Genomic DNA, 21,979 nt, shown 5'->3' with positions numbered 1-21,979 from the left:
CAGCCTTAATACATTATTTATGTTGTATATTAGTACCTCAATTATGTGATATAATATTACCTTGTGTGTGCAGCACACTAGCACCTCTTGTATGTGACACACTAGTACTTTGTATGTGTGGAATATATGGTACACTAGTACCTCTTGTATGTAGTATATTAGTACCTCATGTGTGTGATACACTAGTACCTCATGTATGTGATACACACTAGAACATCGTGTATGTGATACACTAGTACCTTGTGTATGTGGTACAATAGTATCTCCTGTATGTCGTATACTAGTACCTCATGTATGCGGTGCACTAGTACCTCATGTATGTGGTGCACTAACACCTTGTGTATGTGGTACACTAGTACCTCGTGTATGTTGTACACTACTACCTCATGTATGTGGTGCACTAGTCCTCATGTATACGGTACACTAGTACATCATGGATGTGATACACTAGTACCTCATGTATGTGATACATTAGTACATCGTGTATGTGTTATACTAGTACCTCATGTATGTGGTACACTAGCACATTGTGTATGTGTACACTAGTACCTCATGTATGTGGTACACTAGTACTTTATGTATGTGGCACACTAGTACCTCATGTATGTGATATACTAGTATCTTGTGTATATGGTACGTTATTACCTCATGTATGTGATACATTAGTACCTCATGTATGTGATATATTAGTACCTCCTGTATGTAGCATGGTAGTACCTCATATATGTAGTATATAATATACAGGGCTTGTGCATCTAAGCTGCATAAATATGTATCCTGGTGCACATTTCAATTGCAAATGCAGAAACTGTGTTGCATCTTTAGTATTAGCATGCACTCAACCAAGCAAAGTTTTTAAAGTTTTCTCTACATAAATTAAGACTGTTCCAGTTAAATATACACTTATAGAAACAGTGGGACATCCAGGAATAACCTGTTTATGTATTTTCAGTAGAGTATAAAAATGCTGACATTTAGATATGCGGACTGCTTTAAACTCAATGCACTAGGACCCTGGTTAATGCCAAATTTAACAAGACATGAATTTGGTGTTGAAAAAACTGTAGAGTAAATTGAAATTTCATGATAGAAATGAGTCTTCCCAAGTTGCATAATCGTTTGTGTTTCATACTGTTTGCTTCCCCCAACTAACATCTCACCATCCTTATCAATGTTAGTAATAATAATATCTGCATATGCTTTTAATTACATAACAGCAATCTGTTTAACCCTGCTTAGACTGAAAGTGAAAATTTTTAAACAGATTATTATATTGTTTACACAATTCCCTTATAATACTCTTTTCAAAAAGGCATGTGGTGAGATGATTGGGGGGGTCTGGTTGTTTACTCTGAACTAGACGTCTTTTTTGTATGTAACTAATACTTAAGATTCCAATTTCTCCAAAAATATTTCAACTCTTCCACACATCGTGACTGAAAAATACAAAAAAGTACAAAACTTAAACTTTAATTTAACAATGAGGCCTCGTGTTCAGATAACCCACTTCAGAAATATTCACAACCAAATGCTGCTACAGGCTCAGTAATAAATATGATAAGAATTTTGTTGTGAATATTTCTGAAGTGGGTTATCTGAACACACACACACGTATTTCAAATCTAAAGTATTATATTATGTAGTCTTATATTACTTTTTTCTTGCTGTTACTTTTTGGAGTTTATCTTTACTCTTCCATAGGTAATAAATTGTCTAGTTAAGAGTTTGCATAGCATTATGTTATTGCTCATATTTTATTTACTAGGAGAGTCCATCTGAACTCAGAAGAGTCCTTTTTCATTGGAGATCCAAGGAGGAAGCCTCCAAAGGAAGTAAAAAACACATTTCCATTAAGAAAATGCAAATATGTCAGCTTTTATAGTTTGTGGAGTCATAGTAAGATAGACTTAAACACTGTAATAAGTATTTAAGTGTAAATGCATTGTGCTCTTGCATCTTTGATGGCAGTCTCCCACTTGTAGAATGGAACGTTTATCAATGGCATTTATTTACAGGTTTCACCACTTTAAGAGCTGGATCGATGAACCCACCACATCATATGCATTGTGTGTTTATGTTTTCTGTACATTTAGCTGCAGGATGATATCTTTACCATATACCACAATTTCAGCTATAAATCAGTCCTGCCACAAAATCCATTATTGGGTTTGTTCTGAGCCACAGCTAAAGTTGTCTTTGATGTCAGGCAAGATCTTCTTCCACAGTCTCCATAGCTGCTTCCTTCAAATCTTGGAGGAATAAAAAGGGCTACATGACTCTGTACACATGCTAATTGTTGCAGAGTGGATAGTCTGGCAGTGAGGCAAGAGGTAGATTTGAGATTTACATTTCTAATGTTGTTTTACCACTTCAAAGTCAGCTGATGTGCATCAGGATAGGGGTGGCATGTGCCGTTCTTCACCACTCTTCTTTACCACCCCATGGCATGGTGTCTAGTCCACTGTTATACTTGTCACTTAACTTTTTCAGAAAATATCAACAGTTCTTCCTGTTGCATGACCTATCTTGGTGATACATATATCCTTTTATTGACAACTTACTTTTGCCATGCCAGGAGGTAGATATTTCATCATGTTGGCACTCATTTCCTGGGGCTACCTGGAAGTATCCAACTCCCCCATTATTTTTCTCCACTATGCTATAATACAGAGCAGAAAATCACAGGATACAAGTTGTTGTGTAGTTACTGAGATATATATTTCCAATGCAGTTAATTGTACAAAAGTAGAACCTTCAAACGCATGTGTCTTTAGAAGTATTAATCTTTTCAGTCAGTGTGATAATAGATGCTCTACTACTTTAATCTGATGTAGTCTTCTCTAAAAATGCATTTTTAGACATTTTATTGTGGCTGACAAGAGTTGCTGTAAATGTACACTATCCACTGATGTAAACAGGACATGCCCACATCCAGCACTTATACACATGATGTAAATGTCATTGAAAATTCATCTTAGTTGATCTACTGGTGCTTTCAACCAACTTCTTTTAATATATAGCTTCTTGATGCAAGGTCCAGTAATTAAATGGAGCAAACCTCAAGAAATATAAAACTGAAAGTACTCTCAGCAAACTTCAAGAGCCTCCAGAGAAACATCACTGGCTTTGGCCACTTTTTAAAAAAAAGTAAAACATACTGGTATCAAGTCACTCAGAATCAAAACAGAGTCTGAGTTTGCAAACCAGCTTCTCTTGAATACAAATAACCAAACTTGGAAAGGAAGGTGGCCTGAAGACATATGAATATTTAGGAAATAGACCCTAAAAATAATAGATAAACAGTGCACAGCAGTAAGTCATCAGAATGCATGCTCATATTAAACAGCATTTCCTATAGCTGTACTATAACATAAGTGAATAGTATCAGCTCTGAACAACTATACCATTTAACAAAACAAGTGATGATTAATTTGCACAGCATTTAAAATGAGTACAATTTAGCCTTCACCAAATCTAAAGAAAGCCTCAGCTTACAGCAGCCATTTATCTTTTCTGTGTAGAATCAGAGTTCCCCATGGACCTGAAGAGGACAGAGCAGGAAATGAATGACTGAACAAATTTAAACGTATACCTTAGGCTACACAGGACGGTGCAGGCAGGATAGCAGCAGCACTTTGAAGCAGTCAGCTAAAGCAGTGCCCCATAAATCGGTATGCCATATTATTAAAGTAAACCTGCAATGCTGCTGCCAGTTCTATTTTAGCTAGCTACTTCAAACTAGTTAACCACTTTTCATTTTCTAAGCAGCACATTCTGGAGATCTTTCATCTAACTGCATAAAACCGTTCCTACTACTGAAGGAATGTCTTGCACTTATATATGCTTGCAAACCAAGACTAGTATGGAATTTGCAATCATGAACTCAAAATGGAAGCCTACAGAGATATTTTTATATCGTATGAGAAGGTTGGTCATGTAGCTTTAATGTCAGTTCTTATTTGCAAAGCTAGTATTTGGATACTCACTGACATTTGTGTTGTGAACTGTATGGCACAATTTCTCCAAGTCTAATTAAGTTTTTTATGCTTATTGTTCTTAAGCCTACATAGTTGTTACTTTCTAATCACCAACTGTTAAATAGTTTTATAGCTCATATAGTTTATTTTATGAATTCATTCTTTCCTCTCTCTCAATGTTCATTACATCTTGTTTTGTCATTCTTATATGTATTTCCTTATTTTGCAGCTGGGCTGAGCTGGATTTACTGATTACTGCTCTGTAAGCTGAATTTCTTCATTTCTTATTTCAGGTAAGTTTTTAAACAGGATAAGCAATATTTCTACAGTTTATGGATTCATTATTTTAAAGCTAGGGCAGCTGGCTATTCTTTTGAGCTTTTAAGTTTATTTCTTTGGTATTGCATGTTGTACACCTTCTGGACTGCACTTCTTTCAGTTCGATTTTCATGCCTGTATATCTAAACTGGAATGTTCTGGATGTGGGTCACACAAAATGAACATCTTGATAAGCTAATTCTTTAGACCTCGCTGAGTTTCTGAAAGACAGCATTCTTTAACCCACACCTCAGAACAATATAGCAGTGATGAAAGGCATGGTTTATGGTAAGACTTACCACTCTTGGGGTTGTAGGCCAAGACGGCAAAGCCTGAGTGAGCAATACAGAATGTGTAAGTAAGCTTGTATAATCAAATGCCTTGGCCATGACTTTCCATTTACATATTCTGAACTATCATGTATTCTTTGCTATGAAACATAGAGTCTTACGATTTTCTGCACAGCAGGTTATGCCACTGTGATTTTTAAAGGTTTGCTTACTTTTTCTGGCATGCTTTCACATTTTTTTAATAGCTTGGCAGATTTCTTGTGGATTTAAGCATTTTGGGTAACACAGCATAAGACCTGTGATGCTGATACTGATGGGGGATTAGAGCTCAGAGTCCATCTTTGAGAAATGTGTGCCTTTTGATATTGCGATTGCTGTGTATTTAGCAGCCCTAGTATTCCTGTTATGTGAATACTGGAGTAATTGATGACTAAAGCTCCTCAGCCAAACAGCACCCATTAAAACTAAAGAGTGTAAGCTGCCTGCCCATTTTAATCTGGCAGCTGGCAGCATAGCAATGTTCTGTCCTGTAAAATGGTTACATGACCTGTCAGAGTACTCTTTCAGAGTGTGGAAAAGATGTTATGGTTCTTTAATGTATCTTCAAAACATTTTAAAGATTTTGTGTTTTCCATTTCAGTGCTTTGTGGGGAAAAGAGCATGGCAGATGTTCACAGCTTTTCAAACTGTCTGTAGCTCGTACGGCATGTGGTTACATTGTAAATTAGCCATAGGTCATACAGAATAAACCTTTTAACTTTCTTGTTCTTTCATAGTTTGTGATTGTCTGACTTTGGTTAAATAACCAAGACCTTAGCATAATAAGAATTATTGATTCAGGGTATCACACTGAATTGATTCAATAAGCAAAGTATGCTGGCTTTGTTTTATGACAGTAACCATTCAAATGCGCAGTAGCAAGGCCCACCCATATCCCACCCACCATCCTGCATCATTTGACGTGTATGAAAATCTATGAATAGTCATATTGGTAACATCTTCATCTGCAGGAATATTCAGGTGGGATTCTGAATATGCAGTATACAGATCCTGCAAACTTGTTATAATACCAAGAAATAACAGTTGTTCAGATTAAATAGTCTTCTCTTTAATAATGATGCAAGGTACATTCCCAGCTATAAGGAAATAAATTTTAAAAATGAAATGAAAGGAAAATGTGTACAACTTGTATTGAGTAACCTTAAAGCCTTTGCTGACCCACTGATTGATATGTAGCACCTTCATTATTAAAGACAAGAATATGTCATTCAGGAACAACAGTTATTTCTTTAATGTATAACAAGTATAGCAGGATCTGTAAACCACATGAACAGTAGAAAAAAAGATCAGCTCAGTAGTAAAATGAAAAGATGTGATGTCATTTGCAAATGATGGTCATGCACAGTTGGCGAGTAACCCTTTTCCTCAATGTAGTGTGATCTCAGAGTCGGTATATATAATTTGGGGGGTGCAGGGGGTGAAGGGGGCACAGCCCCTCTCCAAAAAATAAAAAACACTACATACAATAGGTAATTGTACTGCCCCCTTGATGAATATTCATGTGGAAGATGAAGCAAATCTGCATGGCATGTCAATCATGTTTCATTTGCATACAATATCATGGCCATTTGGCATGTCACTGACTCAGGCCTTGCCCACTTCTCTGCAAAATGGCCAGGGGATTACTGTTGTAAAACAAAAACAGTATATTAACAAAGTTTGTGATGTTCATAGTGCAATATGACCAATATTTTAAATTATGTTAATTATGGATTCAACAACTTTAGTATAAGTGGTATATAATCACAAACGAATGCATACAGTATATTACATGATGACTGGCTAGCCCTCTATATTTTTAGTTAGAATTTCCCTGATGATGCAGCTATAACTTGGTTTTATGAGGATAGTGAGTGACTTCCTTTTGCTTTAATTGTCTCATGCTCTTTTTTGCCATTAAACATGTTATATATGCCAGAGATTGTTTTCGTAGGTGCTGCATTACACAAAGTATGAGTGTGCTCTAGTGATTTACCACAATGATTTTTTATAGGTTCATAGGTAGATACTAGGCTATCTGCCCTAGGGCATTTATAAGCCTAGCCAGAGTGTATTTGGCTTCCGCCTCCCTATTAGATTAGCCTACTGTGCCTCTGTAAAGTAGGTCATAGAAGGTGCCCTTTTAAGATTAGTTTACTTTGCCTCTGTCTAGCAGGGACACAGAAGAGATCCCAGGGGTGAATTTGTGATTTCCCATCCACGCGTCTAGATTTAGCTTGAAGAGGGTCAGCGAGGGGCTATGCCTAACATGAATTGGGATTCTATTCCAGAGTGAGGGGAGCCTCTGGGAAATTAATCTGTCCCTCCAACATGTCCTATTTATTTTTGTGCTGAGGTTTAGGTCCCTGGAGCATGTAGCTCTAAGGGACTTGGATTTTTTGAGGTGGAGCATGTCCATTAATTCTGGGTTTGACATGGCTTTGTACGTCAGGCATAGATCGCCTCTGAGTAGGCGGTAAGCAACTGAGTAGAGCTGGAGTTTCTTTAGTCGAGCTGCATAGGACATCTGTTTGTAGCCCATGATCCTCTTGGTGAGGTACTTTTGGGGTCTCTCCAGTTGCTGCAGGTGTCGGGTAAGGTCCATCCCAAAAGGGGCATTGTATTCAATTATGGGCCTGATGAGTGACAAGTAGAGGGGCACAATGACCTCTCTTGATCTAGGTGCGAACCCTTTCATGATAAGGTGGGCTATATAGAAGGTCTTTCTAACCACTTTGGCAATGTGATTATCAAAGGAGAGATTACTATCTACGTTGGTCCCCAAATCTCTAATTACTTCTTCCGTACTTAATGGATTACCACCTATGTGGTAATTTGTGGGCACCTTGTTTTTCCCAAAGGGGATGACTATGCACTTTTTAGCATTTAGCTTGAGGCCGCGGCTCTGGCACCAAGCATCTGTCTCTGTGAGACCCTTTTGGAGGATGCTTGTGTCAGCTGGAGATTCGATTATGGCCCCAGTTTGCAGTCATCTGTGAACTTTGTCAGCCATAATCCCCCCGTGTTAGCCTGAACCTCAGAGAAGTATATACCGAACAAGAGAGGTCCCAGAACTGAGCCCTGTGGGACGCCACTTGTAACTGGTTTGGATTCGGACATGGCACCTGTGATTCTGACCATGTGGGTTCTATCTCTGAGCCAGTTTGCAACCCATCTTGTGATATAGGGGTTGATATTTAAGCTGGTAAGCTTATTTATGATGCCCGAGTGGGGTATTGTGTCGAAGGCTTTTGCAAGGTCCAGGTAGGCTGTGTGGACTACCTTGCCCTCATCTATGGCTTTGGTAACTGTTTCAAAGAAATCAACTAGGTTTAAGAGGCAAGGTCTCCCCTTAACAAAGCCAAATTCGGTAGGGTCCAGTATCTGGAGGCTCCCAATGTCTTTGTTTATGAGTTCCATGATAATAAGCTCCATAGCTTTACAGACCGGACTAGTCAGGCTTATGGGGTGATAGTTTTCGGGGTCCGTTGTGGCACCACCTTTGTGGAGTGGGACCACTGTAGCTGTACACCATTCTTTGGGTACATATCCTGTAGTAAGGCTAAGTTTGAGCAGTGACTTAACGTGAGGGTTCAGTTCTTCTTGGAGCTCATGTAAGACACAGCCTGGGGCACCATCCGGTCCCATAGATGTTGCGTTTTTTGCTTTGGAGAGGGCAGCTTTCATCTGTGATGTCAGGGAGGTTACATTCAGTTGGGATAGGCATTTGCTCCTTTGGGGGGAAGGGGGGGAGAAGTTTGCGCTGAATCTGTCTGCCAGGATGGTGGCTAGGTCTGTAGGTTCAGTATATTTTGTACCGTTATGCAACAATTCAGAGCATATCTGGGAGGTTCCGCCCATGTTCCTGCCATAATTAAAGAAGGCCTTGTGATTATCTTTAGTGTCTAGGGCAATTTTTCTCTCAAAACTGGCCTTTGATGATTTTATGAGGGATCAAAGTTTCTTACTAATACTGATCAGAGATGCCTTCCCTTTTTGGGATTTTGCTCTGTCATGTAGTAGCTTCCTCCTTCTGTTGTATAGTTTATTTATGGCCGGGGTCCACCAGACTGGTTTCCTGTTTTTGGAGGAGTGAGTCTTGGTTTTATTTGGGATAGCATGATCCATGCATTCCTACAGGTGCTCATAGAATGCATTTGTAAAGGATTCTGCGGATTGGGCTGTATTATCCTCTGGCCCAGGGGCTTTGAAGGATTCCACCTAAGTCTTGAGAAGTGCAAAGTTGGCTTTTGAGAAATTCTTTACAGTGATTTCCTTGGCTGGGGGTGAGGACGGGATATGGATGTCCAGGGAAATTTGTTTATGGTCTGATCTTACCAATGAGGGGTTTACCTCTGGTGTGGAACATAGAGTCCCCATGCTGGTTATGACCAGGTCCAATATGTTGTTCCCTCTTGTGGGAGTGGTGACCAGTTGTTCCATTGTGTTAGAGTTTATAAATTCAAGGAACCGTTGGGCGAGGGTGTTTGGGCTTGAGTAGTTTTCCCAGTCAATGTTTGGGTAGTTGAAGTCACCCAATAACATAGTGTTTGAAGAGACCTTCATATTCTCCAGTGTTCTCAGGAATGCCAAATGGGGTTCCTGTAATAGGGAGGGTGTTCTGTAGCAGGCTACAAACTGAAAGGCAGTTTTGCCTGCTATTAGTTGCACATGGATGGTTTCCGATGCTTCGTGCAGTGCCACTAACCTGGAGGTGTATGTATCTTTAATGAATATAGATACTCCCCCTCCTTTTGTGCTTCGGTCCAAGTTTTGGGGCCGAAACGCATGGCATGAGTTATAACCTGGTAGCGCTGGGGTGCTCTCAGGAGCCTTGAACCAGGTTTCTGTTACTGCACAGACATCAATTTTCTCCATACTGAGGAGAGCCTCAAGTGCGTACATCTTGAGGTTTAGACTTCTGGCATTGAGTAGCATTACCTTTAGTTTTTTTATCCTTGGGTTGTCTATGGAGGTGGGTTTGTCCTTTGAGCCTTGCCTAAAAAAGGCACTATGGGGGTGGCAAGAGCCTTGGCCAGTATACGAAAGCCTAAGGGTGACAGGTGCAAGCCGTCCCTAGTGAAGCAACGTGGCTTGTCGAGCATGTCATCCCAGGCTGACAGACACTGGATCCCCTTTGAATGACACCAATACTTTAGCCAATTGTTGAAACTGATCATTTTGTCTTTATACTGTGGCATCATTGTTGGTGAGGGCAAGATGCTACTCAAGGTCAGGGTCATACCAGCCTGGGCTACATGGTCAGAGAGCTCCTCTATGTCCCTTTTCATGTAGTCCAGGGAGGTACACCTCAGGTCATTCACACCAGCATGGACAATGATGGATTCATACTTGTACTTGCTTTGGAGTGACCTGAGTGCTTGCATTATGTGGCGGATCCTGGCACCCGACAGGCAGCTTACAGTGACCTTCTCCTTGTTCAGTCTGGTGAGCGGGACGTCAGTGTGCCGGACAACAGAGTCCCCTATAACAAGTGTATTTGGTGTGTTGTTTGGCCTTAAGGGCTGTGACTGTGAGGCACACTGATTTTGTGAGATATGTGATTCGTGGGTTTTTTGTTGTTTTCTTTTGTTGGCTACATTTCTACTCTGGCTTCATGTGTTTTACACGAGTTGGTTCATGTATTTTTCACTAGTTGGTAAAATAAATACTATAGCCTCAGGGTTTCTATACAGGTTATCTTGATGGGAAGGTCTATTTTACCATGTCAGAAATGGATGTTTAAGAGACATTGTCAGTGTAACAATCCATTGACATGACAAAGTTAGTGTTTCGATATGCAGATTATAGTAACATTCATAGTTCGTATTGTTAATGTTAAAAGAAAATCCGAGGCCGTTAACAATACTACTAAATAACTGTACTGCTGAGAGCCATTACTTTCTTTACCTGCAAGAATTCATTCTTTATTATTATATAAATCTGGGTGAAAGCGCAGCATATGCAGCTCAGTTTTGAAGTCTCTGGCTGACCTTGACTGAGGTCATACCTTTGTGTTTGTGGTATTTGTGCTTGTGATATCTTAGTATATTCAGGCAAAAATGACTCCAGTCTGTAAGTGCAAGCTTTGCGTTCATGAATAACAATTCAGCCAGGAGGGGCTGCATCTGAAACAAAAGGGATGCAAAATATAGTAGCAAAACAACCCCATCATTCATTTGCATTAACTCATAATGAAGGTGTGTTATCATATCCCTTTTGTGGAATACTTAGCTTGTCATTTTATATAAGTGAAAAACTATCTTATGACTTGAATAGAAAATGTGTCACATCTTATTATTTGTAAGGTCGTTCATTAAACATGGTGGCCCCAGCCACCATCTATATTATTTCGCATACCAGGCCTATTAACCACCATCTGCCTGGTCAGCCATGTTACTGGGGCACTTGCGCTACATAGTAATTTAAACTCTAAACTGATTCTCTGCCATTCTGCCATATGCACTAACATACCACTGTCCACTGTATACCAGGATCAGCTCAGATTTTTAATGTTGCCTGCTTATATTATTATCAGTTATAGGACATGTTCATCAAAGTTAGATTCAAGTCTCAATTTGTGAACAGTGAGTTATGGGCAAAAGTCTTCCTAAAAGCGCATAAAGAAAAAAGAAAAGAAAGGAACACGCACATCTTACTTCACAGTGCAGGGGACTACATCTCTTGTACTCCTAACATATAGATTACTGTGAAAAGTATTCAGTGGTCATTTCTCTAATGAACAATTCTACAAACAAATTTAAATGAAAACCACATTCAAAGAACAGAAACTTTACACTTTTCTCCACTGTTGTATGACCATGAAGTTAGCATTCGTAAGTCAGGATTGTGGGGGGCCTCACCCCAATACATGTGGTCATAAGGGGCTTGCTGTCTGAAAAACTAAAAGTAGCTCTCTGTGAAATTTCTTTGTTGTATTGCACAACAAATTCTGCTGAATGAGTCTTCATGAACCCACCAATAATCACAGGAGAATGGACAGTTTTTCCATTGCAGTAGTACTAGGGAAGTGTTCCGTATGCCAGGATATGACAACAGGAGAAAACTGTGACATAAAATTGTGTTACACAAAGCCGTACAATGGAAAACATTTTCTCAATCACTGTTTAAAAGCAGTCTTACTCATAAAGACTAGCTCTGTGATAGCCTCTTTGTGAAAGAGAGCTTCCATGAATTTTGTTCTGACAAACTGTTTGACTGTTAACCCTGTAATCCAGTGCAATCTGTAGAAAAAAGAAGCACACTAAAAGGGATTTTATTTGTGAGGAATAAATATAAATTAATGATATGAATCGAAGGGAAAAATCATGAAAAATAAACACATTTAAAGAGATTCTCGGAGGATATCAACATGCATCAAGCTGTGAGGAGAAAGTCAACAGGAATTTAGTTCAGGAAATAAAAAGAGTGATGGAGTACCAGAAATGGGGATGAAATATGAGCGTCTATGAAGCACAGGATGAGAGCAATCCCACTTTAGCAGTTAACAAGTGATAAACAGTTAAATAATATGTATGAAATCCTTGTAACAACCTTTGAAATGGATCAGAATACCTAAGGCAGTTTTACTAGTTGGCAATCCCAACAGAAACTTTCCTAGTGAGAAAGACCCAGAGAAGCAGAAGGTACGTAGTACACAGAAAGAAAAAAATAATTCCTGCAGCTGGAATTGTATGAAATCACATGTGTACTGCTCCTGTGAAGATGCCTACTTACTGACTTTCACAAATGACACCTTTGGTGGAAGAGTTATCCTCCTGGAACATTCTTTCCAGCATATATATTCGCTAATATAGCGAATGAGATGCTTTCATACCAGTTGGACAAATGCTTAGTCCAGATGTCTGCTCTTAATCCTTTAGACTCATATTCCAGCAGGATTCACAGGATGTGTCCACTGTTTTTTTTACAATACAATACCTCAACAAGTGGATAACCAGTGATAAATGAAAAACAGCAGTGGGATAGTGGGAAATTAATGAATGACTTGCCCTTGGCTAATTTATATAATCTGGTATAGATGTCTGCCTCCTAGACATTGGGAAAATCAGTGAAGTTAGTTTCTCTGAACATAAAATGTGCAGGAGCGCTGTTCCGTGAAACTAACTTCAGTGACAGTGGAGTTTGTCTTTTTCTCCACTCATCTTTGTCAAAGCAAGTCCAGTCTCTTTAACTCATTAATGCATTTGAGAAAGTCAGATAAGCATTTGATAGTGGATATACAGTACATACAACATATCTGGACCACATCACGGCTTTCACAATGTTGCCTGTGCTTGCATTATTGACAGATACGCAGATCCGTGTGCTGTATGGTGGATAGCCAACTGGTTGTCTGGCAGAACCCATGTTATTGGGCTCACTGGTGTCATGTTCTGAATGCAAAAAAGTTACCAGTGGTGTACAACAGAACTAAGAATTCTGCCCGCTTCAATTTGGAATGTGTTTCTCAGAACTTCAAGCCTATGCTTGTCTAAGTTTGCAGATGACTGAAAATTAGGTAGATTAAGTAGTGCTGTTTATTCTTCCACTGACTCATAGTTGCTCCAACATGGGTTTGACTATGGTAATGACAATGATCTCAAACTAAATTTGAAAACAATGTAGTATAGTTTATTTAGGTAAACAAAACATTTCTTTATTATATCATACAGATGACACACACCCTCTAGTACGATACTCTCATAAGGGATCTAGGTACTGTTGTTGAAAATTTCATTTTTTTCTAACTATCCTGTCCCCATGGTTGCTCAGAAACTATTCTGTAAGCTTCAACTAATTTCCAAACACATTTCTTCCAAATCAGTAGATGTCTTGCTTCCTCTTAACAGTAAACAAACAGATCAGCACAAATGCGAGAGAGGAAATTTGACTTTATTACAAAGTCAGATGACAGTGCACAGACCAGTTTCAGCTAAAAGCCTTTTTCAGCATTTAACACCAAAAAACACACAAAGGCTTTTAACTGAAACCGAGCTGTGGACTGTCATCTGACTTTGTAATAAAGTCAGATTTCCTCTCTCACATTTCTGCCAGTCGGTTTGTTTGCTGCTTTGCTACTTGGTCTCAGCATTTGCATTTGCCGTCCTTGCAAAGTTTTGTTTCTGACATTTTGTTACTGCCTCTTAACGCATCTATCATCAGATCTATTATTGCATACACTGTCCTTTTGACATGTATTTGGTTAAACATATAATTTACCTTGAGAGCCCTCACAGATCCGAGGTAAAAAGATGAATGAACTCAATATCCTCATTATCTGAAAAGACTGGCAACCCCCTCTGTCTATACTTGGTCTCTCATAGAGTCCTTGTGGCAATTTGTGTCTAGCATTTCTAGCCCTAAAAGACCCAACTCTTCTTGGTCTTCTACTCCTTCACAGAGCACATGGTTGGTCAATTACCAGGTTAAATGAGCTAAAGATCACTGGCATGACAGATGTCCTAAGATGTCCCCCAACTCTTAAACGTCACTGCATGCCGAGCAGAGTTGCACCCTTGCCACCTTCAAAGTAAAAGTAAAACAAACAATACCAAAGACTTGGTAAAGGATGGGTTCATGAACACCAAAGTCAAAGAAAAAGAATAAATGAGCCACTCCACCACACCTATTCAGGTCAATGAAACCAAGAAAGCGCTTACTGTTTTGCTCAGCTTGCTATTGGAATATTAAAGTGGACTTTCTTTGACCTGAATAGGCATGGTGGAGTGGCTCATTTATTCATTTTCTTTCAACTTCAAAGTAAACCTGGATAACTGGATGGGCAGCCTCAAGTTATTCACCATTTATCTTGTTTTGCCCTATTTGATGCTAGTGGGGAACCTCTGAATATGGTTTATTGGCTAAGCCTATAATGGCCTGTAAAATAATTGCCAAGAACTTTTCTATGAATCTGTGAACCTGTGAATCTACTGACCATTAATTAAATACAAAAAAGTCTGCAAATAAGGTACAGTTGAGACTGTTAGAAATGTAACTGAATACAAATTTCCCTATCTGTAAGAAAGTATCATAGTCAAACTGCACCTGAGAGTTTTATTTAGGATTGCCTTTAAGTAACCAACAGATGCATGCAGAAGTTTAAATAACACAATTAGTAAACTGTCAACAAAACATTAATTTATTAACAAACAGCCTAGAGCAATGCCTAATTTAGACTGTATGCCAGATACAAGCATATTAGTACAGTAACACAGGTCAGTACAACACTAGCCTTAAGATGTGCACCATTCATAATATAATCCAAACTGGACTAGATGACGTGGACTAGATTTACTGTTGTTTCTAGCAGTTAATAATTTTGATCCAGTACATCCTGTAGTTTTCTAAACATCTTGCAGTTGTCTCTCAGGTGCTGGTAAAATAACTGGCCATCTCATTGTGATACATTTTACAGATCACAACAAAATGCTATTGCCTTAGAGGGACTTCTTCAAATGTGTTTAGTGTAATAATGAGCCTGTTCTAACTCTATTTCTCTGCTATGTCTGTCATTTAGACTGGTGGTGACCGGGTAATAATTGAACAGGCTTGGGACAGTTCATAAACTAAGGGGATATAAAAGATGGATAATTTAGAAAAATGGTGCCAACAAAATATATTTTGGAATGTTCAGTATTCAGTACCATCACAGTGTAGCAACAGACCTTGCTTATGTCACTAGAGCACGTGACACTGATGACTGTTCCTGCATGTAGACAATTATATACAAAATCTAGTAAGAAAAAAAGCACTGTAAAAGGCAGTGGAGGTAGTAACGTTAATAAATACAGTACAAGGCATAACAATTTAGCATATTTGATGCATTTAGTTATACAGCAGTAAATATTGTTGTTATAGATAATGTCATACTCTAATATAGAGGATTATGAGAGAGAGGGTCACTGATAACCTGCTTATTATGTGTTTGATACATGGATGCTTAGAACGTCACTCTCCAGTTGAATCCATGTCAAGAACATATACTAAAGTGTTATGAGCGGAGGCTCAATTGTAATTTGTTTTAGTGCGTGGAGCTTCATGTGCTCTGTGTTCTACAAGTAAGAGAAAAGAAAAAGAAGCACTAAGTGTTTTGTTGGCTTTCAAAGCCATAAAGCACTTAGCAAGTGCTGTTAGACAGTGTAGCACAGTCACAGGCACATTACTGGCAAAGACAGCAAGCAGAAACAAATCTGCTTTTTATTATGTCACTATCATTTGCTGGGCAGTACTGGCAAATTTAACTGCCTAGTGCAATACCTGCAGAGGATGCTTAACAATTGTTAAGAGCGGGTCTTGCACTATAGAATCACGTAACTGGTATCTCTTGTTTTGGGGTCTATATTATATCGAACACTTAAAAAAGCAAACAATGAATAATCGACCCCATGTAAGCGAAAGCTTACAATCTCGAAAGCTCAGAACAGTGATTTTTTTTCCAAGGGAAAAAAATTGCTGTTCCAAAAAAAAAAAAAAAAAAAAAAAATTGAAAGAATACATAAAGTGGGGGGCTTCACCCCACTACCCCCCAAATTAAATATACCAACTCCAAGATCCCACTACAGTGCCGAAAACGGCAAAGTAATGGAAGCATCCAAGCAAATTCTTTCCCTGGGAAAGAATTCGCTTAAAAGCCACTTTCCTATTTTTCCTTTTCGTTGTTTTAAGTTCGACCAAGACGCATTCGATAGAATGCATCCTCAGTCATCTAATAGGAACCCTCTTTTTATAGCTATCAGAGCTCCATGTGCGACAATGTTATTATCAGAGGCTATCATGACTTTACATTTGCATTAATTTTTTTTCAACAAAACATCTTTATTAAATTACCACACATGACATGGCCAGTCTTACATTTGTATAAATGAAAAACAAACCACATTAACGCAATATTGGTTAGAAACATTATGCATCACCGACCCCATTGAGACATCTATAGTTGCAAACATTATACATCACTTATAATATATCCAGTCATTGTCATTTAAGTATTACATAGCTCATTCAAATCCTGCCTTCTTTTAAACCTTGTCCCTCCTCTGCATATAATCTTCCCACAATTCCCATTTTTTCAAATGTAGTTTGCTCCTTCCCTTTTCTAAAAACCCCAATTCCAGTTGTTTTATCTCTGTTACTATATTTACTACATCTAGTAAAGTTAGTTGTGACTTTGATTTCCATTTTCTAGTAATTGTTTTTTGGCACCCACCATAATTAGACTCAGCAAGGCCTTTCTATGTGTAGGCAATTCTTATTCTGTGTCATAGCTTAGAAAAAACATCTCCTTAGTTACACCAATTTGCTCACCCAGTATCTCTGACAGAGCAGTCTGCAGGGAATCTTTAAAGTCTGACAACTCACTGCAGTCCCAGAAAATATGTTCCTAGTTACCTTTTCTTCCCCATCACACCTCCAGCATTTGTTGTCTACCTGAGGAAAATTTCAGGGTGGCCACTGCGGTGCAGTGGTTAGAGTTGTCACCGAACAGCAAGAGGTTCTCCAATTTGATTCTTGGCGGGGTGCCTTCTATACATAGTTGTTATGTCCTCCCTGCATTAGCATGGGTTTCCTTTAGGTGCTCTGGTTAACCCCCACATTCCAAAGTCATGCAGTAGGTGGATTGGACACTCTAAAATGGCCGTAGGGGCTAGTGTGCTTGCAAGTGAGTGTTACAGATAAACTACTATGGCAGGGCTAGCCACCCGGCAGTTCAAACATTGGCTCGAGATGATTGTCACTATCAAAGTGACACCCTGACCCCATGTGCAAAATGGGAAAAAGGGGTTGAGGATTTATGGATGAGGAAAAATTCTTTGGAGTCTACTTGGGGTATAAAAATTCCTATGTAAACACTTCCAAGCAAAGATTCTAAATCTTCAAGGCTTTGTTGCATATCTGGGAGATATACATGTATCCCCCCCATTGTCTCTTTGTGAATTGCTTATCCAGTCTCTCTTCCCAATCCTTTCTAAGCTCCTCTGATTGATTCTTATAGTTGTCACGCAATATATTATATGCTGTACTAATTATTCCTTTTTTAATAGCAGCTTCTGTACTAGATTCTATTAAGAAAACTCTACCCGTGCTTGTTTTTCATTTAGGACTCCCCTATTTCTTTTTTTCTCTTTGCCTATACTCTGATATCAATCCTTGACATATTCGCATTCTATTACCATTCCCATTCTAGTTATTTGCTCCCAGTACCTTGGATGCTTTGCCAGTGTTCTCCAATAAATTCTAGCCCCCCTCTTGCCTATTATCTGTATCCCTAATTGCAGTCATCCCTATTGGCAGAATCTCTTTTCTCCTTTCCTGTGCTGGCTTAGTTTTTAAAATACTTTGTGCTGCATTATGAATATAATATTTTGTATGATTGTCATTCCCCTTAAGGGTCTGCATCAAAATCCCAGTCTCTCCTCATTTCTTGAGCTTCTCCCCTGCATAATCATCATCTCTTTCCACTTTGAATTATAGTTTTCTGCTTGTGTTATGTATAAGCGCCTTACCTGTGTTGCTCTAAAATACCCCTTCAAATTGGGAAATCCTAGTCTGCCTTGTTCTATTGGAAGAATCAGCTTATCCCACTTGTCCCTTGCCATCTTTCCCTCAAAGATAAAATCTTTCAGTTCTTTTTTAATTGCTATCCACAACTTCTCTGGTTGCTAAAAATATGCCAGACCTGTGTATAAAACTAAAGGGACTAAAAACATTTTAACTGCTTGTATCTTACTATCTATATCCATATAATAAATCTTCCAGTTTTTCAGTTTTTGTTTAGTCTCCTCCCACATATCCTTTGCTGCCACAATGGAGGCATTTTTAATCCATACTCCTAAATTCTTAATTTTATCATGTCCCCATAAATATGGACATTGCTGTACCAATTTGTGTGTGGCTACATAATTTACCACTATTGCCTTTGTTTTAGTTTCATTAATTTCTTATCCTAAGAAGATTTGAAACTGTCTTAAAATGTTTCCACAACACTGCAATGTTCCTTTCTGGTTTTGTCAGGTGTAAAATAGTATCATCTGCAAACAGAGCCAGCTTTTCTTGACTACCATACCAATTATATCCTTGAATTTCTGAGTCCCTTATTTTCTTTGCCAATAGTTCTAAATATACTGCAAACAACAAAACAGAAAGAGGATACCCCTTCCTGGTTCCTCTACTCAAGTGGAAATTATCAGACAGGACCCACTCACTTTAATTTTCACCTCCGATCCCTCATATATACTTCTAATCAACCTTACAATTTTATCAGGGAAAACAACTACTTCCATTGCTCTGCTCATGAAGTCCCAACTTACTCTGTCAAATGCTTTTTTTAATTTTCTTACATTCTGCTTCCCTTTGGATCATCACTGTTCTGTTAATGCTGTCAAATGTTTGCCTCCCTCCACAAAACCACATTGATCCATATCTATCAATTTTGGCTTCCCTTTTGCCATTCTTTTTAGCCATTATAGACATAAACACTTTATAATCATGATTTAGTATTGAAATGGGCCTGTATGAAGTTGGATCTGATGGATCTTTACCCTCTTTTGGTATTACAGCTATCACTGCTTTCTTCCAGGATGTTGGTACTTCTCCTCCTCTTAAAATACTGTTAAACAAAACCTTCAGGATCTTTTTCCCTTCTAGTCTCCAAACTTCCACTGGAATACTAACTGTTCCTGAGGACTTTCCTGTATATTGGTTATACATACCATGTTTATCTCATCTTCTCCTAGCCTAGCTGTTAGTAATTGAGCCTCATCTTCTTCTAATCTTGGCATATTTAATTCTTCCATAAACATTTCCATTTGTACCTTTTTTTCATTTCCATATTTCTCTGCTTTATACAGACTTTCATAAAGTTTCTAATACTTCCACGGGATCTCTTGTTACCTTCCTTGTTATAGGCTCCCTAAGCTTGGCAACAGCCCTTTCTATTTTCTGTTGCCTGAGCCGTTGTGATAAAAAAATTTTGTGCTCTACAGTTATTATCAAAAACAAAAACAGCAACTCTCCGCACACGGGGAGAAACCACAATACTGATAAATAAAAAAATAATAAAAGTAACCAGGTGAACCACACCGGAGGTCAAACGAAAAACCACTGCTTTACTGACAAAAAACAAAAGTGACTAAGCGCTTTCGCCTGTCAATCTCTAGGCTTCATCAGAGTCACCATTAAACATCTCATTTCCTTTATATAGGAAATACAATATGACGTCAACCTCCCTTACTTGTTGCAATAAATTAAAAGGCTAGTGAAAATCAAGTAAAATAACCATCATGACATCTGCAAAGTTCAAATACATAGTTAAAAAGAACATCAAAAAACTCCAGTAGAATGTATGATAATAAAAATGCACAACAAATGTAAATAAATAAATAAAACCATCACCAGTACAAAATGCGAAACTGTGTTAAAAATGTCAAATTAAAAATTCTAAATTGCCAAAGATCTCAGTTTAAGTAAAGGGACAATGGAAATGTAGTTGTTAATGCCTGGTGGACTTTTGGCGTTCAATCTCATTTGCCACTTAGTTTCATTTAATTCTAAAGGTATTTTAATGTTGCCACCTCTTTCTTTCCTTTCATCCTTATTGATAATAAAGAACAAAAACCTTTTAAAATTGGAATAAACTACCAAATGATTATATAATGCACTACTAGTTTTCTTGTTTTTAATATCTCTCAAATGCTTGGCAGTCCTGTCCCTCAATCTATAAATAGTTTTTCCAACATAGAATGCCGGACAGGTAATGCAAGTAGCTATGTATACAATGTTCTTAGTAATGCAGGTACAACGTCCTGGACATTCTAAAGAATGACTGTAGCCTTCTACTGCTACATAGGGGCCATCATTAATGAATTTACAAAAATTACAACATCCACACTTGTACATTTTGGATTTATAGAGCCCCTATTTTGCCCTTCTATTTTGTTCCAACATGTTCTTTAAATTTTTGCCCCTACTATAAACAACTTTGGATTTTTCCCCTAACCTTGCCTTGAGTTCCATGTCAAAACTGTTTTCCCCAAGCCCAGTTAAGGGTATTTAAAAATTGGGAACAATCCTGATTGTAGTTTAAAACCTTAACATTGTTTCCTACTCTGGATACAGTAGTAGCCTTACTAATAGTGCCCTTGGTGGCCAGAATTGGACGAAAGACTGTGGGTCGTTTTTTATATATTTCCTTCTTGATTTTAAGTAACATCTTTGAAGGATAACCCTGTTCATGAACATGCCAATGTGTGTGTATAATTCCTTAAAGAAATCTTCGTCTTCACTAATCAGTCTCGAAAGCCTACACATCTGCCCTTTAACAACACCCGGTTTCTGATGGGGGGGTGGCAACTATCATAGTGTAGTAGACTATTCGAATAAGTCGGTTTTCTTTAAATAGTAGATACCAGTTTGCCATCTCTTTTCTTAATAAGAATGTCTAGAAAATCAATCTCATTTGTATGGTACCTATGAGTGAAAGACAAATAACTGGTACATCCATTCAGAAAAGACAGGAATTCCTCAATTTATGTTTCAGTCCCAGTCCACATAATCAATATATCATCCAAAAATCTAAGGTACTTAACTATTTTGGACATATACCTAGATTTGAACACTTTTTCCTTTTCCCATTCTAATAATACCATGTTGGCAAATACCGGGGCACACTTTGCCCCCATGGCAACACCTGTGGTTTGGCAGTAATATTCGCCTTTCAAAAATAAAAAGTTGTTGTTCAACACAGTGTCCATTAAACTGCTTAAAAATTTGACTTTCAAGTTGGATAAAGTGCTTGACCCAAAAAGGCACTCTTCAAAGGCTTTCACACCCTCATGGTGGGGGATAACTGAAAACAGGTTCACTATGTCAATGGCCAAAAAAATGACATTGTCCAGTATACTAATGTCACATAGCATCTCCAGACAATGCCAGGAGTCCCTCAGGATATGACTCATTCCACTAATAATAGACTTCGTGAGATGATCTATATAAGCAGCCAGTGGTTCAGTTTTAGAGCCCCTGGTGGCCACAATGGGCCTGATTGGTGGAGTCGATAAAGTCTTGTGAATATTTGGTATTCCAAAAATTACAGGAATAATGGGGTCATCCACAATCAAGAAATCTAGTTCATCTCCATTAATCATATTCTGGGAAAAGGCATTGAACCACTCAATCCTAGAATAAGCACAGTGGATTTCATTAAGAGAAACCCTGGAATAGGTGGTTGGGTTGTTAAGTATACAAACATTTTGCAACTATAATCCAAATTAGACATCACTAGAACCCCCCCCCCAACTTTATCCAGTTTCGTAAATCTACTGATCTTGTCGATCTGTGTCTGCCGTAAAGCTTGTC

At 38.4% G+C, this 21,979-nt stretch overlaps 1 long non-coding RNA gene across 2 annotated transcripts in view; it reads left to right on the top strand.

The window, feature by feature from the left end:
* The window catches only part of LOC122791629, a 286,401-nt gene that overhangs the window by 133,059 nt on the left and 131,363 nt on the right, over nt 1-21,979 (top strand). For both annotated transcript variants that reach the window (XR_006363179.1, XR_006363178.1), the window contains exon 2: nt 4,207-4,270. This is a non-coding gene — a long non-coding RNA (uncharacterized LOC122791629). The remainder of the gene's footprint in view (nt 1-4,206; nt 4,271-21,979) is intronic.

The sequence above is a fragment of the Protopterus annectens genome, chromosome 17.part0, assembly GCF_019279795.1.
Source record: "Protopterus annectens isolate FY-2018-M chromosome 17.part0, PAN1.0, whole genome shotgun sequence".
Taxonomy (NCBI): Eukaryota; Metazoa; Chordata; order Ceratodontiformes; family Protopteridae; genus Protopterus; species Protopterus annectens.
The sequence above is the reverse complement of the archived record's forward strand: the minus strand, read 5'-3'. Positions and strand labels throughout refer to the sequence as shown.